The sequence below is a fragment of the Pteropus alecto genome, unplaced genomic scaffold (genome assembly GCF_000325575.1).
Source record: "Pteropus alecto unplaced genomic scaffold, ASM32557v1 scaffold10, whole genome shotgun sequence".
NCBI classification, from domain to species: domain Eukaryota; kingdom Metazoa; phylum Chordata; class Mammalia; order Chiroptera; family Pteropodidae; genus Pteropus; species Pteropus alecto.
The window spans coordinates 238,094-254,764 of NW_006431210.1; the positions used below are offsets into that span (position 1 = coordinate 238,094).

General features: G+C 38.8%; 1 protein-coding gene and 1 pseudogene across 1 annotated transcript in view; one reads left to right on the top strand and one right to left on the bottom strand.

Moving 5' to 3' along the window:
* Positions 1-16,671, top strand: part of UBE2E1 (ubiquitin conjugating enzyme E2 E1) — a 61,711-nt gene that overhangs the window by 36,728 nt on the left and 8,312 nt on the right. The gene's annotated exons all lie outside the window — the stretch shown is intronic.
* Positions 15,570-15,688, bottom strand: LOC112470331 (annotated as a pseudogene).

Sequence of the window (16,671 nt, forward strand, 5' to 3'; positions counted from 1 at the left end):
ATGTTGGCATGTGTGTGTGAATGGGAGGGAGTTACTACATCAGATGTTTACGTTGGTCCCATTTCTAAGCTCCCCTCACATGAGCTTACCTGTCCTTTCCACTTTTACCCATCGTCTAACAATTTACCATGTATTTTAATCATCGCTTGTTGGCCCTCCTCTTAGCTGGGAGTTTTATGAGAGTAGACACTAGCTTTTGCCATTTTTGTGACTCTTGTACCTAAAATGATATTGAACAGATATTAAGATCTAAGTAGGTGTTTTTTATTGGTTTATTGAGCACTGAAGATAGTAAAACACATTAGGATTTATTTTATACTCTCATTGTTCCATGTCTTGCAGCCTCGGCTGCCAGAGCCACTGGAATTTTCCTTTCCTTCCTTTTGAGGCAGTTCTCCAGAACCATGTCCTGTGTTTAGGTTTTGCACAGAGCAGATGTGTAAGCCTCTCTCTAAGTGAAGGATGGCCCCAACTAGTAACATTGTTGCTGAAGGAGAAAGGCGTTTTGCTTAGCCAGACTGAAACTCAGAGGCTCATTCCTTCACCTGCCAGGCTGCCCCAGCAGCTGTCTGCTCCTTGGCTTCTGGGCACTTGCACCTTGGCTGAGTGCAGGCGGACGTTCCGTCCCCCGATCAGGTTTCTGTGGGGTTAGGACTACTGCTGCAGCTGCTGCTCCTCTGGTGCTGTTGACTGCACCTCACTTGTTTTACTAAACAAATTTTGACTGCTCTGTTTTGGTTTTAAATTCTTAGCGAGACTTGCTTAGTGGGGTGGCTCCTCGTGGCTTTGCGGGTGCTCATTGTTAATACTGTTAAGTGTACATTAACAAAACACTAAAATGGCCAAATATTGACAATGCCTTTTTGTTAACAGTGTTCTCGAGGTGATAATTAGTGGTCAAAAGTACACTGGATTTTAGTGGCTATCCAAGATTTATGTTGGTATTCATTTTACCTCATGCTTATGTGGTGTTGAATGTGCCTGTCTGCGAGTCTTTAAACTTGTGAGCCTTGTTCCTAAAAGAAGCACCGCCCAACCAAGCTGCCAGATAAACTGATTAAAAGTATTCATTTTGCTTAAACGTGTTTCCTTCCAATGTACTTCATACCTTTATTTGCTGTCATAAACCCATTTAAATAAAGCTGTAAAGCCATTTAAATAGTGCTTTTTAAAGATTAAACCTGATATTTTCAAACTTTTTGAAATAAACCTAGACAGTGCCTAAAATAGCATATATACTGTATTTTTAAACTATTTGAATGTAACAGCAAACAGATCAACTAAGCTTATTATTAATGATCTGTATTTTATGAACTAAAATCAGGGTACATGGTATGATAGTTTTCTGAAATATTAATTTATTATACAAGGCTATATACATAAGTTCAAATTTCGTTTATTTAGTGATGGCTTGACCAAGTGCTGCACAGTGGTGCTTGCGATGCCTGGTTAACAGTACTGCAGGGAGTCGGCGCAGGCCAGGTGAGACCGTTTGGGTTCCTTTCTGCTCATTGAGGATTGGGTGTACACATTTATGCAGGTGTGGATGTATTCAGAGGGTCTGTGGTTTATTGATAACTTAACTCTTTAGGATTGTTACCATGAAGTACTTAAAATTTCCCCAGAGACAATTTGGTTCTCACTGTCACTGCTCTCCATAGATCTCCATAGCCTCTTAATTAGGCTCCCTGCTTCTTTCACTGAAGGTTGAATGTGCAGCTTCCTATTTCTGAATAGGTTGATGTTTTCAGTGTTTGGGGTTTTCCATTTCTTAAAACAGTGACTGTTTTTTCATTTCATTTCTATAGGCAGTGCAATTAAAATCTAAACTGCTTGGTAGGCATTTAAAGCCCTCTGTGATCTGTTCTCATTTAGTCTTTACAAGTCCATTTTCAACATTCCTGCAGGAGACACACATCTCTACCAGAAGTTATTTTCCATTTTGGTCGCCCCTTCCCCCCCAAAAAGCCTGTTCAGTTTCCTAAGCAGAACTTAGATACCATTACACTGTGAAACTTCTCGGTTCTCCTTAGAATAAATTTCTGTACCATATCTCCTCCTGGTTTATATTTTTGTTAACATTTTAGTTTGCATTATACTATGTATAGTGCTGTGGGCATTAAACTATATGTAGTGAATCCATAATATTAGGCCAGTATTTTATGCTTGATTTCTGGGAACCAAGTAGATGATCATTTGGAAAAATAGCCAGCACACATACTATTGTACTTGGAGGAACTTGAATTGGGAAAAGAAGCTGTGTCACATGGTTTTAAGATGTTATCTTTGCTTTTCCTTTCCAACCTTTCTCTCTTTGCTTTTCCTTTCCAACTTTTCTCTTTTAGTATTTAGTTTTATTAAAAGTAAACACCAACATAGTTTAAATGATCCAGTATTTCTTTAAGGTTTGTTACAAAGAAACAACTGTTGTTCCCAGCAGCCTTCCCCACATTTAGCTCTTAAGAGGCAAACACTTACCAACCTCTTTAGATTATTTTGCTCTTTATCTTCCTGTTTATAGGCAGTATATCCACACTACTTGCTGTTTTAATTTTTGACAATAATACTTGATTCGCAAGAATGAATAGTGAAGATTTAGTTATTTCCTCCCTACTCCCCCCCTTTTGTTTATATTACTGTTTGTTATATCATTGTTTATGTTATGTGAACATTATTCACAGCTGTACCGAGTACTATGGTACTGTGTATGCAGAAGCCAACTGTGATTACTTTTCCTGAATAACTTCTGTTTCCTCCTCTGGAGTTAATTTTTCTTTCCTTTTCTTCCTCTCTCCCCGTTGCTTTCCTCCCTTCCCACCTCATAGTTTTCCGGACTTGTCACTAATTCAACCTGAGATGCTCTCACAGTTGTCTAAACCTTCTCAAAAGACATCCAAATGCATTGGGTGTATTATGTGAATTTCATATTGTTTGAAGAAATGTCTCCTGGAGCCCGACCTGGTGCAGTGTGCACAGACTACCACTGAATTTATACACAGCTGTCATGCTAGGCTCTCTTCACACTCTTCCTTTTGGGGATTCTCTCTGTTCTCTAATTTTCTCCACTCTCCTTTGAATCTTGGTTCCTTTATCTTTATTTCTCTTTATTTATCCCCTTGTTTTGTAGAGTGCATCCCCTGGTAACTTCCTGAAAAAGAATTCTGGGAAGATAAATTTTTAGAGACTTTAAATGTCTGAAAAGATCTCCCTTCTCTCCTCATATTTGATTTTGTCTGTCTGGGTATGGGGTTTGTGTTGTACATTATTTTGAAGACATTACTCCAGTGCCAGCTCACTCCCAGTGTTGCTGTTGAAATCCAAAGCCAAGCTGCTTGATTTCTTGTACATTATCTCTTTCTTTCTCCCTGGAAACTTGATGTGTCTGTTTTCCTCTCATGTACTGTGTGTCCTTTGAATCTGGAAGTTTATGGCCTGGGAAGTTTTCTTAAATTACTTTTTGACCTCCTCTCTGTTTACCCCTTTTGGATTACTATTACTGTTCACATCTTGGACCTTCTTATGGTCTTTAATTTTTGTATATTTTCTCTTATTTTTTACCTTTTTTCCTGCTTTTTTGGGAGATTTCAATTTTATCCTTCATTGTCTTTTTGAAAAATTTTTTGTTTGCTTTCATTTTGAATTTCCAGAAGCTCCTTTTTCTTCCACCCCCTCCCTTTTATTGATATAATTGACACATAACGTTCTATTAGTTTAACTTGTACAACATAATGATTTGAGAGAGAGATGTATATATTGCATAATGATGGCCACAATAAGTTTACATCTATCAACCTCACATAGTTTTTTTTCCTTGTATTGAGAACTTTTAAGATCTACTCTCTCAGCAGTTTTCAAATGTACAATACAGTATTGTTAACTGTAGTCACCATGCTATTCGTTACATTCCCAAACTTACTTAAAATTGAAAGTTTGTACCTTTTGACATCATCGCCCAGTATCCCCACTCCCACCTCATTTTTCTTTTCCGAATGTTTTGTTTTAGCCATATTCTTGTTTCATCAGTCAATATATTCTGTCTCTGTGGCTATTATTGATGTTTACTCTGAAATTTTCTTTGTAATTTTCCCTAATTGGCCATCTTCTACTTTGTTTTGATTTTTGTTCATTGTGTTAGAGAGGAACCTTGTTCCTTGGATATCTGTTAGTTAGGGCGCCTTTAACGTCAGCACGTTGAGGTCATTCCTCTGGGCTGTTCATATTCCCCAAAGGAGACTGCCTGGAGGGTGAAGGCCCGGCTCTGTTCTGGGAGCTGAGGACAAAAACTGGGATCTTATTGTCTGGCATGCATAAGCTCATTTTCAGTACAGCATCTCTGCCCTCATTCATATTAATGTCCCCTGGTTCAGAGACCCTCAGCTCTAACCTTTCCAGAAAATAAACCTCGGTCTGGCAGGATTTCTATTGCTGTGTAACAAATTACTGCATCTTTAGCAGCTCAGAAACAATACACAATATGTTTAGTATCTACAGTTAACACTAGTCAGGGGTCAGGACACAGTCTTCCACTCAGAGTCTCTCAAGGCTGCAGTCAAGGAATCAGCTGGCCTGTGTGCTCATCTGTCGCTTAGGGTTCTCTTCCAAGCTCAGGTGGTTGTGACAGTTTTCAATTCCTTGCAGATATAGGGCTGAAGTCCACAGCTCCTAGAGGCCACCTGCAGTTTTCATCATAGCAGTCTGTTTACATCATAGCAGCTTGCTCCTTCAAGGCTAACAGAAGAGGTTTTTTCTCCAGTCAATAAAGACTGAGTCTTATATGTTATATAGAAGCATAACCTGATCTGTGAGTGGTAACCCATCAGTGTCGTCTTACTCTCTTGGTGAGGAGGAACTTACAGCTTCTGCCCGGCCATGTGACAGGGAGATCATACAGGGCATAACACTAGGGGGACTGGAGATCATGCTGCCTGTCACAGAGGGTCTTGGAATTTGACTGCTGCTTATATACATTTTTAATCAGTCCTTATTTTAGAACCTATGCTGCCTCATTCTCAACCTCCAGAAGCGCCACAGATTCCAAAGTATTTAGGGGGATTGTGTGGTATACCTGGGCTTTCTTCACAGCCAGTTTAGGTTTCAGTTTCCTTGCACACGTCAAGTCTTTTACCACTTGTACATTTGCTTTCTAGCTTCCAAACTTGTGTTGATACTGCCTGTTCCTCCCATCTTTATAGGTTTATGCCTTTTTGAAAAATCCCTTTTTTACTGTCGTGTTGGTGGAGTTTGGAGAAAGAATAAAAGTCGGTACATGTATTCAGTCTACCATCTTTATGCACATGTTCTGATACAGCTTTTCCCTCCTCTGGTCCAATACTTAAATTAAGGTTGTTTTTTTTTTTTTTTCCCCCTTTTAAGAAAGGAAAAGATAAGATTAAAAATTTCCCACTTAATTCATTTTGCATATCCTTCTATTCTTTATCTGTATTTTCCAGTCATATATGTAGGGTCTTAGCATTTTCACTCTGTGCCATACTCTGTGCTAAATTCTTCACCTTAGGCTTGGAGCAGCTGCCTCTTCTCTTAATCAGAGCTTTTCTTGCTTCTTGGTTTTTTCCATAAAACTTATCCTGAATAGGCATATACCTTAGCAGTTAGTTTTCTGAGAATTTGTTTCATATAAAATTGGAAATTACTAGCAACATTTTTGTAATTCAGGATGCTTTTCTGTTTAGGGATAATGCTTTGCACTCTCCTTGCTATTAAATGACATTAGAATTGTTTAAGGAAGCACCTGATTGTAACATGAAGTAGCTTCTCTACTGCATGTGTTAATTTGTAAGCCAGAATGGTGGCTGACCAGTGGCCACAGGTGAGAGTCCTGTGTATCTGCTTACCAGTCCCAGTACCAGACTCTAAGTTAGACTTGGGCAGCTATGAAATGTCACATGCGAGTGCTCCAGTTGGGCCTCTTTAGCAGCTACTACAATGCCTAGCTTTGTTAAAGCTGTTGTCTACTGCTCAGCTAGAAGTGTGTGTGTAGACAGTAGGACAGAGATTTGCTGATGAGATTTAGCAGTGAGAAAGAAGCCAGACACTCCCCTCCAAGCCCAGCCCTGTATTTGACATACAGGGCATAGCCTCACTCATTCAGTCTCTCAGCCCTTTGCAAATATAAGCAGCCTTCCCCTTTCTCTCCTGACCAGCTGGGACCAAGAAAGCAGCCAGTGACTCTCCAAGTGCAGTAAATAGCTCTCCTCACCTCCTGACCCTGTGATTTCCTGGTGGTTCTGAGTTGTAGATCCTGCAATGGAGAGGGAGGGAACAAAGAGGTTGTAGAGGCCTCAGCTTCACAGAGCACTGAGCAGTGGGTGATATTGTATTCTCTGGCAGGGGTTAACCTCCATTTCAGTGCAGGTCATTCCAATGATTGCTGGACCTCCCAGTGCCACTGTGAACTAGAATGGAATGGAGTGGAGTGGATCTGAATTCCTGGACTGTCTGGGACCAAACTAAGTTCTGAGCCAGGGAAGTAGGTGTCATGTTCTATACCTACTGTTTAGCTTTTTTTTTTTTTACCCTCATAAAAAAATGGAATGGTGTTTATTTCTTGTTCTCTTTGTAATTGAGTAGTATAACAGACTGTTGTTTGATCAAACTGATGCTTGTTTCCCAAAACCATGTTTGGTTTTCATTAAGCAGGAGATTATCATTTTTGTAGTTGTCAGTTGTCACATTATTATTGAAATCCTCTCTCCACCACACTAAATACTCTGTGTGGTATGTATTTTCAGTTAATTCATTTCTGCAAATAAAGTGAATCAATTTTAAGAAATTTTGATACCTCTTAGCACATCAAAGAATTTTCTTGTTCCTGTCTATTTGCAGTGTCCATCCAAATGTGAAAGAGGAATGAAATAAAGTAGGAAAGGTAGACTAGTAAATATGATTAAACAAAATTGATGAGGAGTGGAGTCCAAAAGCGGAAATTCTATTGGAAGCTCCCCGAATGTAGTGGAAAGAATATCACCGTAGGAATGCCTGGATTGGATTGGGCAGAACTGTGACTTCCTAGCTTTGGGACTTTGTACAAACACATCACTTAACCTACTGAATCTGTTTCCCCATCTTTAAAATGGGTGTATGTTACCTTTCCTGATACAAAGGATTTGAGTAAAGATCAAAAGAGTCAGTTTATAAAAGAACTTTGAAAGTGGTATGTTTCTCTGCAAATGTTAGAGTATTTTTTTGCTTTTGATTTATATTGATTCTTGGAATGATATTTTAAATATATATATATTAGGCCAGAACAAACTGCTACTTAATAAATTCTAGAGAATTAAATTCAAGCTTTATTTTCTTATACTTAGGTAAATTTTAATCTACTTTACCTAAATGTAATTTACAATTAAATTCACTCACTTTGTCATGTTTTGACTGTTTAGATAAATTGACTAGATTATTTAGATAAATTGAACAGATCATCTTATCTAACAGTTGGTATTTGGTAGATGTGTTTGCTGAGTAGGCTGTCAGACTCCCTCGTTTTGAAAAATTTTTGCATTCTGCTTTTGGAGTAAACTTGAGCCCCTTTGATTTACACTCTTGGAGTGCTTGCAGTCTCTCTCTGGATGTAGGCTGTCAGCTCCACGTGTGGGAGCATGGTATAAAGACAGGTTAGGGAAGAGCGCCAGAACTGAAGAGAGGAAGGAGGAGGAAACAAGACAGGGTGATAGTTTTCAAATTAAATGTCAGGGGAAGCTTTTATCATAGGGTCAGATCTGTCCTTTAATGTGACCACAGGAGCAGACCTTACCCTCTAATCACTGATGGCTTTCATAGGGCTATAAATTGGGGATGGGAGCAGTCATATTCATTGTCTATGAATGACTCCTTTAGACCTTCACCCGAATATGCAGTAAATCAGTGGGTCACTATTGAAAACATATTTGGGCCCTAACAAAGCAGGCATGAACTTGGCAAAAGTCTTCATTCCTATATTTAGCAAATCTGTTCTAAGCATCAGTCCAGGAAAACTGGGCCTAAATAGCCCTGATGGAGTACTCCCCATCTCCCAAGTCCTTAAATCTCTGGCTTTCAAGTCAGAAACCCTACTTTTACCCCAAGATAACCAGTTACTTTTTTTTTTTTTTTTTTTCCTTTGCTCTTACTTTCTGTTATTAGGTGGATTAGATTCCATTTCTTTCACACTTTGTTGTATTTTTCAGAATGAAAATATTTAGCTATTATAAAAGTTAAACATGATCATTATTTTTAAAAATCCTAGTAATTTAGATCTGTTTAAAGGAGAACATAAATCTCCTTCCTGCATTTGATCTTGCAGGTATAACCACTATTAAGAGTTTGGTTATATGCTATGTCTTAAAAAAATGATGTGGTTTTACATATTGTTATGGAAGCTGCTGCTTTCAATTAACAGTACATTATGGATTTCTCTACACCCTGTTCAGGATATATACCTCATCTCATTTAAGAGCTGCATAGTATACGATCATACCACAATTTATAAGATTGAGAATTTGCTTATTTGCCATATGGGTGGGTTCTTTTGAGAAATGCCTGCATACTTTATCCATTGTTATTAGTATGTTTTAAGTTTTTCATAGTCAAGGTATTAATCCTTAATCATGTACAGGCAGAACTCATTTTATTGTGTTTTGTTTTATCACTCCTCGCAGATGTTGTGCTCTTTTATAAATTGAGGGCAAGACCTTCCACCGGCAAAAAGATTACTTCTCGCTTTATTGTGGGTGGTGGTCTGAGACCAAACATACAATATCTCCGAGGTATACCTGTACTACAAGTATCTTCCCCCTACCTTTTTATAGACTATTTATGGTGTCTTTCTCTTAAGAATTTTCTATTTTTATATAGTCAGACCCGTTCATCTCTTTTGTATATGTGTGTGTGCGTGTTTTTAACTTCATTGGTGTCTCAGCTTTGGTTCCCCCAGAAAGAGATTCTTGAGATGAGAATTCAGATGCATGTACAGTTGACCCTTGAGTCCACTTATATGTGTATTATTTTCATTAAACACATAAAGTACTGTAAATGTGTTTTCCTTTATGATTTTCTTAACATTTTCTTTTCTCTAGCTTACTTTATTATACGAATACAGTATATAATACATATAACGTACAAAATACGTGTTAATTGACTTTGTAATTGGTAAGGCTTCCAGTCACAGTAGGCTGTTAGTTACATTTTTATTTTTAGGGAGTTAAAAGTTATATGCAAGTTTTCAACTGTATAGGGTGTGGGGAGTGCCGGCACCCCCAAACCTGGTGTTGTTCAAGGGTCAAGTTTCTTTAGTGGTATAGGAACAAAAGTAGAGGTGGGAAGTAAGGCTGTCAATAAAGGATGCCTTATTAGCCAGCTCCCATAGTGAAAGTTGCTTAAGGGGAAACTCTGGGGAGTTGGGTAAAGCAGCGGTCCCCAACATTTTTGGCACCAGGGAATCTAATGCCTGATGATCTGCGGTGATGCTAGCACTGGGGAGCTGCTGCAAATACAGATGAAGCCTCGCTGGCTGCTCACCTCCTGCTGTGCGGCCTGGTTCCTGATAGGCCACAGTACTGATGTGGCCCAGGGGTTGGGGACTTCTGGGGTAAAGCACTTGCCTCAGAGTTGTCCCACCCAACAATAAGCTATTGGTTGAGAGTTGCTCCTGGGGAGTATTCTAGTTATTTATTGCTGCCTTACACAACACCCTAAACTAAGTGGTAAAGCAACCACCACCATTTATTATAATCACTCATATACTGGGAAGCTAACTGGGGCTGGGCTCTCATGCAGTTAACAGAGGCAGAGGCTGGAGTCACCTGAAGGCTTCCTCACACACATGTCTTGTGCCTAGGCTGGGAAAACCCAAAATGGCTGAGGGTGTAACATCTGGGGCTTCTCAGGCATCCCTCACGCTCCATGTGGTTTCCCGCATGGTTTCTCTTCCAGCATGTAGGTTTCAGATTAGTCAGACATCTTACTTTGTGTTTACAGTTTCCAAGGCACAAAGAGACAGACAGCTACATGTGAGCCAGGAGAAAACCATCTCACTTAAAGAAAAAAAGGACCGATCTAGCTTGGGAAGTCACGTCACGCTGCATCACTTAGATATCATTATGACCAGCTCATATTCAGATGGAGAGGAATTAGATTCTCCCTTTCAGAAGAGTATCAGAGAATCTGTGGTTTGTGTTGTAAAATAACCAGGAGTTAATTTACCTGCCTATCTCCGTGGACAAAGCAGCTTTCAGGCAGAGATGCTGTTAGGGGCAGCTGGGCATTGACAGGAGCATGCTAGAACCTTGAGGCATGAGGCATGAGGGATGCAGATGAGGCATTGACAGTCTCTGCTCTAGGTGGTCAAGATAAAAATGTCTTTCCCCACTCCCCCTAATGTGAAACTAATTACTAATATTTTCTTCTAGTTCCTGTTTAAAGCTTTTGGTTTTTTTAAATATCTGATGGGATTAAGAGTCAAACACTTAATTTTAATAGTTAGCCAGTTGTGCTAATATTATTTTAACATAAACTACCCAGCAGTTCTCTAAGTTTCAGGACCCTGTTACACTCTTAAAAATTATGTACGGACCCCAAACAGCTTTTGTGGTTGATACAGTTTTTTACTATATTCAAAATTGAGGCCGAAACATTTAAGAATATTTATAATTCATTTAAAAACAATAACATGTTAACTTATTTTTGATGAAAAATAACCAAGACGACTAGCACTATTTTACATATTTGCAAATTCCCTTAATGTCTAACTTAAGGCGGCTAGATTTTCATATCTGCATTGTCTGTTGCCATATCATACCTCATGTAGTCTCAGGAAAACTTCATAGTACAAATGTGAGAGAATGAGAGTAAAAAAGGCAAATAATGTTTTACAATTATGAAAATAGTTTTGACCTGTGGGCTTGCTGAAAGGCTCTTGGGAGAACTGCTGATCTAGCCTTTCCCTGATGATGTATGTGAATGCCGGCTTTGGCTGAAGGTGTCTTTATCCTCCCATTGTAGGGAGTTGGACCTAGGATGAGACACACACCTGCTTGGGGTGCTTACTCAAAGCCTTCAGAGGAAGAGGCAGGTTGAGGACCAAGAACCAGCGAGATTGCTAGAATTAAGAGACTAGGAGGAGGAGTTCCAGACCGATTTGGGCAGTGCAGGAAGGTGTTCTGAGAGCCTCTCATAAATAGCTTAACCGTATCATCCAAATTGGAACAAAAAAAGGGGCAATAAAATGTGAAATGATTACTAAATACTCTAACTATTCCTAAATAAATCTGTTTCTGGTGTTTTTACATTTCACCCCCCACATTGCTCAATGAGCATACCTCCCCCTGACTGCCCCACTTGCAGACATAGTGTGGAGGCTGCACAGGCGGTGTGAGTGAATGGAAAATCTTTAACTATGATAATTTCATAGTCAAAGAGGTGTTCTAAAATCTTTTCTTAGAATTGAGTAAAACCTGGGAAGTCCCTTTTTCAGAATTTTGATATCTTTTAAATAGCTTTCCTTGTGACAGACGCTTTTGCTTTTGAGGATCAGCACTGTATGGAGGGTACAAGGGTTAACAACTGCACTTTAACCGCTTAAAAAAGTCTAACGGTATTCTATTTTTCCCCAACTGCCTCTCACCCACAATACAGTTGTCCCAGTAGAAGAGTTGGTTGTGTTTAGTAGCCCCTGCGAACTTACCGTAGGAACCAGAGACTAAGTAATTTCTATTTACTTAGGTAGCAGTTGCAACTAAAAAATAACTAAAAAAATCCAGACTCAACTACTTGATTCTAAGGCAGATATCCTGGCCCTGGGTTACTTTAGTGGGAGGCAGTAGTCACCATAGCCTTAGAATTTTACTGGGCTCTGACCCTTTTTTTTTTTTAAACTCTGCAGAAGGAGCAAATTAGAATTGTTCTAAGTCAGGCTTGTTTAGAAAAGAGCTATTGTCTAATCCACCTTTATCCTGAACACCTACCTGTTTAACCTCGCATAGGAAAAGTTTTTGAGACACCCGGGATGTTGATCTTTTATTTCAATCTCTGTAATGGTTCCTGTGTGTCCTCTTCGTCTACGCCTCCTCCGCCCCAATTTCTTTTAGGCCCTTTACATGGGACTAGTTTGTCATTTCGCTTGTATGCTACCTACCCTCATTTCTATACCAATAGTCTAGAAGCTAAAGCATGATTCTTAGCTCAGTTCATTAACTGCTCACTCAGCCACCCCTGCTGGACAGTAAGGACCCCCTAATGGCCACAGTTTTTAGGTCGGCTCTTCCTTTACCATCGCTACTGGAGTCTTTTTCAGATTATCTTGAAATGTTTCCTTTTTAAAAAAAAATTGTGACCTTACTCTATGTGCAACTGGTTTTTTTTTTTTTCAATATTTGAATATAAATTTCCAATAGTGTTAGATTATTGCTTTTTCTACAGCAGCAGCATATAAGGTAAAACCACAATTGAATGGGTAGCTGGGCAAAATGAAGCTTTTTGTGATGTTTTTTCACCTAATTTGGAAACATTGCCATTGTATTTCTAAACAGTGGGTAAATATTTTGATCAGCTCATTAAATAGTTAATTACCATTATTCCAACTCCTGTAATATGAATGGGAAAATTCTATACCCTAGAAACTTAAAATATGATGTAAGAGATTGTGCATATGGCTATAACATCATGTAAATATCTGTAGACAAATCTGTTTCTTCTTTGGAACACATTTCATAATAGGTTTGGGCCTCAGATCAGCCTCGTGCTTCATGAAGGTTTATCTACTTTCTGCTGGAGGAAGACAGTGGGCACCGGCTCCTCAGTTTGTTATAACAGGATTGTAGGAAGGCCATTCTTGATGGACACAGATCATGTTGTCTTAGAGCTTAAGTGTCCTAGTTAGTTTCCCTCCCATATGTAGGAAAATGTACTCCGCATTTGGGTCCGCTCTGTTCCAGCGTAACTGCTTAGACACACTGGGCACTGCTGCTGTGAATTCGTAAGTGGGCACTAGCTTTTCTGGGGAGTACTTTAGGTTGTCCCTTGGTCTAAAAGTTCTTTACAAGGGACAGTAACCTGAATAGTATATCCCTAGCAGTACCACCTTGTATGGGGAGGCCTAACTTAGTTATTAGGACTGATAACTAAGTGATTGTTCTACTTTTTAAGCACACACTCACCAATAAGCCATATCACTACCCTGGTTAGTCAACTTAGTAAGGTTTTCTGATTTTTCAGGTTCCTTCTGCCACTCACTTGTAGGTTACAAATGGCTACTGTTTAGTGAAGGGATGCTAAGGACAAGAAATGTTTTGTTTTTATTTTTTACAAAATTCCTATGGATGTGCTAAGTAGCTCTCATGGAGAAGGCAGCTTTCATTCCCTTGAGAGTATGTCTATTGGGAGATCCTTTTGGGAGACGAGGATTCCCTTTGGTAGGTTGCAGCATTCATATTATTTTACCTTATTCTCTTTGAATTTCTTAGCAAAAGTAAATTAAGAATAGATCTTAAGTAGTATATTTGTTGTAGGGAATATAGATCTGATTGTGGGTCTCTTCCTATAAGCATTTTCTTCTAATCTCTCTGTATGGTATTGATTTCACAGAGCTAAGCATTACCAGGGTTGATAACTTTTCTTACTGTAAAGAATTATGAACAGTGAAGGAGGGAGCTAGATAATACACATGGTAATTTAAGTCTAGAAGATTAGAAAGTAGAGCTGGTATTCACTGTCACTTAATGTCATATGTAGCTGGCTTCTCAAACTTTAAATGTTCATAGGAATTGTTTGAGGGTCTTGCACATTTTGATGATGCATTAGGTCTGGGGTGGAATCTGAGAGTCTGCATTTCTAACAGACTCCCAGGGGATGCTGGCTGGTGTTGCTTTTGTCCAGGGACCACATTTTGAGTAGCCGGGGTCTATAGGAATTTAGGACATATGAAATCTAACTTAATAACAACCACCATGTATTGAATGTTTTTTTCTGTACTAGGCACAGAGCAGTAAAACAAAAATGTGAGAGAATAGGCACTAGAGTCTGACTACACGGATTCACAATGAAGCTTTTCCCTTTACCAGCTTAACCTCGAGTAAATTTTCTCTAAGGCATGATTCTCAGCCCTGGCACTACTGATTGACATTTTGGGTCAAGACAATTCTTTGTTGTGGGGATGCTGTGCGTTGTAGGATGTTCAGCAGCATCTCTGGCCTCTACTCACTAGGTGCCAGTAGCATACCCTTTCCTAGATGTGACATCTAAAATGTCTCCAGACCTTGCCAAGTGTCTCCTTAGGGGCAGAATCACCCCTGATGGTGAATCTACGGCTACTGTTGAAATGTGGAAGTTTGGGGGATCCTGTGATGTAAGTAATGCACTTTATATAAGCAACTAGTTTGCTTTATCATGAAGCTTCTACAAAGAAAAGAATAGACATGGACTAGCTAAGCAGTAGTCTTTGCCACATCTGGTTTTGCGGATGATGATAGTTTGCTGTTTGTAAGCAAGGGTCATCTCTCCCAATAGAATTTCAAAATGGATAGAAATAGAATTTAAAAATTTTTGATTATGATTTTCACCTTGCTTCCAGGATGTTCTTTGTAAGAAAGCAGTGATATCATTTGAAAATTAAAATGCAGCTTTAGTTTGTTAAAATGGAAGAACAAGTAGTCTGTAATAAGTTAGTGTTGAGAATGGGAATGAAGGAGTTCTCACAAAAATGTAATTTTAAAACAAAATGAAACTTAAACATTAGCTGTCGTTATCTTGGAAATTTTTAAAGCAACCCAGAGAGCACAATAAATTCTAGTAAGACTGCTCTAATAACCGCTTTTAAAATTGGTTTTATTAAGTTCTTAGCATTATACCTTAAGTGACTTCATCGATTACATTTTATGGTGTTCAAATTGTTTAAAACCATGTGTTGAGCAAAAGTTACAACCACTTGAGAGTCCTTTGCTTTGTATAATTAGCAATATAGTATTAATGAGGCATAAGAACTATATGAACTGTAGCCGCCCTGTCTGCTGGTCACTGGAGAGAGGACGGGTCTCTCTAGAATTGTAGGAAAGACTGTTAGGGGTGAGCGGTCCTTGTCATTGAGTTTACTCAGTGGAGACAGTGCTTATCAGTCAGCAGAAGTGTATGTGGTTCATGACAACTCCTGCTCTTTATGTTAATGTATTTTTATGAAGTCAAAACCCATTATAGAAATAAGAAAATATCGTGCCAAAATTAGAAATGACTATTATTTTTCTTAAAATATTCGCCATAGCTGTATTTATTTTGACTAGAAGAAAAACTGAATTAAGGGCACAATTCTTTTTTGCCTTGTATGAGTTCTTTCTATTATACTTTATTTATTCATTCATTCATTTATTTATTTAATTTCTTTGGCAAGGCAACCCTTGGTTGACCTCACAGATTACAATGACCTTGTCAGTTTATAATTCCTTATTTTTTAAAGAATTTTTATGCCTACCTGGTCTTCCTAGGTAGTCTCCCATCTAAGTACTAACCAGGCCCGACCCTGCTTAGCTCAGATGGGATCAGGCTTGTTCAGGGTAGCATGGCTGTAGACCCTTATTTTTTATTTTTTATGCCTACAGCACCTGGTCTTCCTAGGTGGTCTCCCATCCAAGTACTAACCAGGCCCGACACTGCCTAGCTTCGGAGATCAGACGGGATCGGGCTTGTTCAGGGTGGCATGGCCATAGACTATACTTTTATTTTGAAAAGTGTTTTTGTTACAAATATTAAGTCATTAACAAAATCTGAAAGAGAAAGGCCTGGTCTGGTTTTGCCTTCTCAGTCTCATGCAAAGATTCTAATCACAGTTGAGTTTCAACAGCTTCCAAGAAGGATATATATTTTTTGTTCCCTTCGTTCCTTAATATCTTAATTTCAATCCCCCATCTCCCAATTTAGAACTTTCTGTACTTTCTAATCATATAGATTAATAACATAACTAAATACATGCCATTTTAAAGTTATATCAACCAGTGATTAAAATTGAAGTCATATTTCTTATTGTGGAACCAACAGTATCTTCTGTTAAAGGGAAATGGACACACTGACCTGAGGGTAAACTTAGTCATTTTATAGAGAAATGGGTGGAGTGCTTGAAGGGACCTTTTCCTGAACAGCCTCACGTGAAGAATCTCCTTTCCCTGTTCTCCTTGACAGTAACCTTCTGAGAGTTGTAAACTTCTGGCCCTGCCATGGGTCTGTCTACATACCTTCTAGACCAGTGGATCCTACCTTGGAGGGGGAAAAAGCAAGTTTTTCAGGCCCCTATATCATAATTTTTGTCTTATAGTTTAAGAAAATGCATATGACTGAAAGCTACATTAATTCATTTAATAACAGCTTTAAAGGGAGTCTGAAGTTTTTATTCAGGAAGCAGTGGTCTTTCTAGTGGGTTCTCAGACCCGTCATAGTAATTCCCAGTCCCCTGGGTGAGGATCCGCAGATTAGGGATCCACACGATGGAATCTTCTCCAGAGCTCCTATTTCATGCTTTATGATTTCAACTATATTTGAAATCACTTAGTATTATTTTTCTTATAACCCATATTTATTCTCCATTTTTGGCTAATAGAAGTGTGGTACACTTTTTTTTTTATTGTTGTTACATAATTATGTTTATGTTGGGTACTTGATTCCTTAACTCCCTTCTGTATACTTTTTCTGAACTTGAAA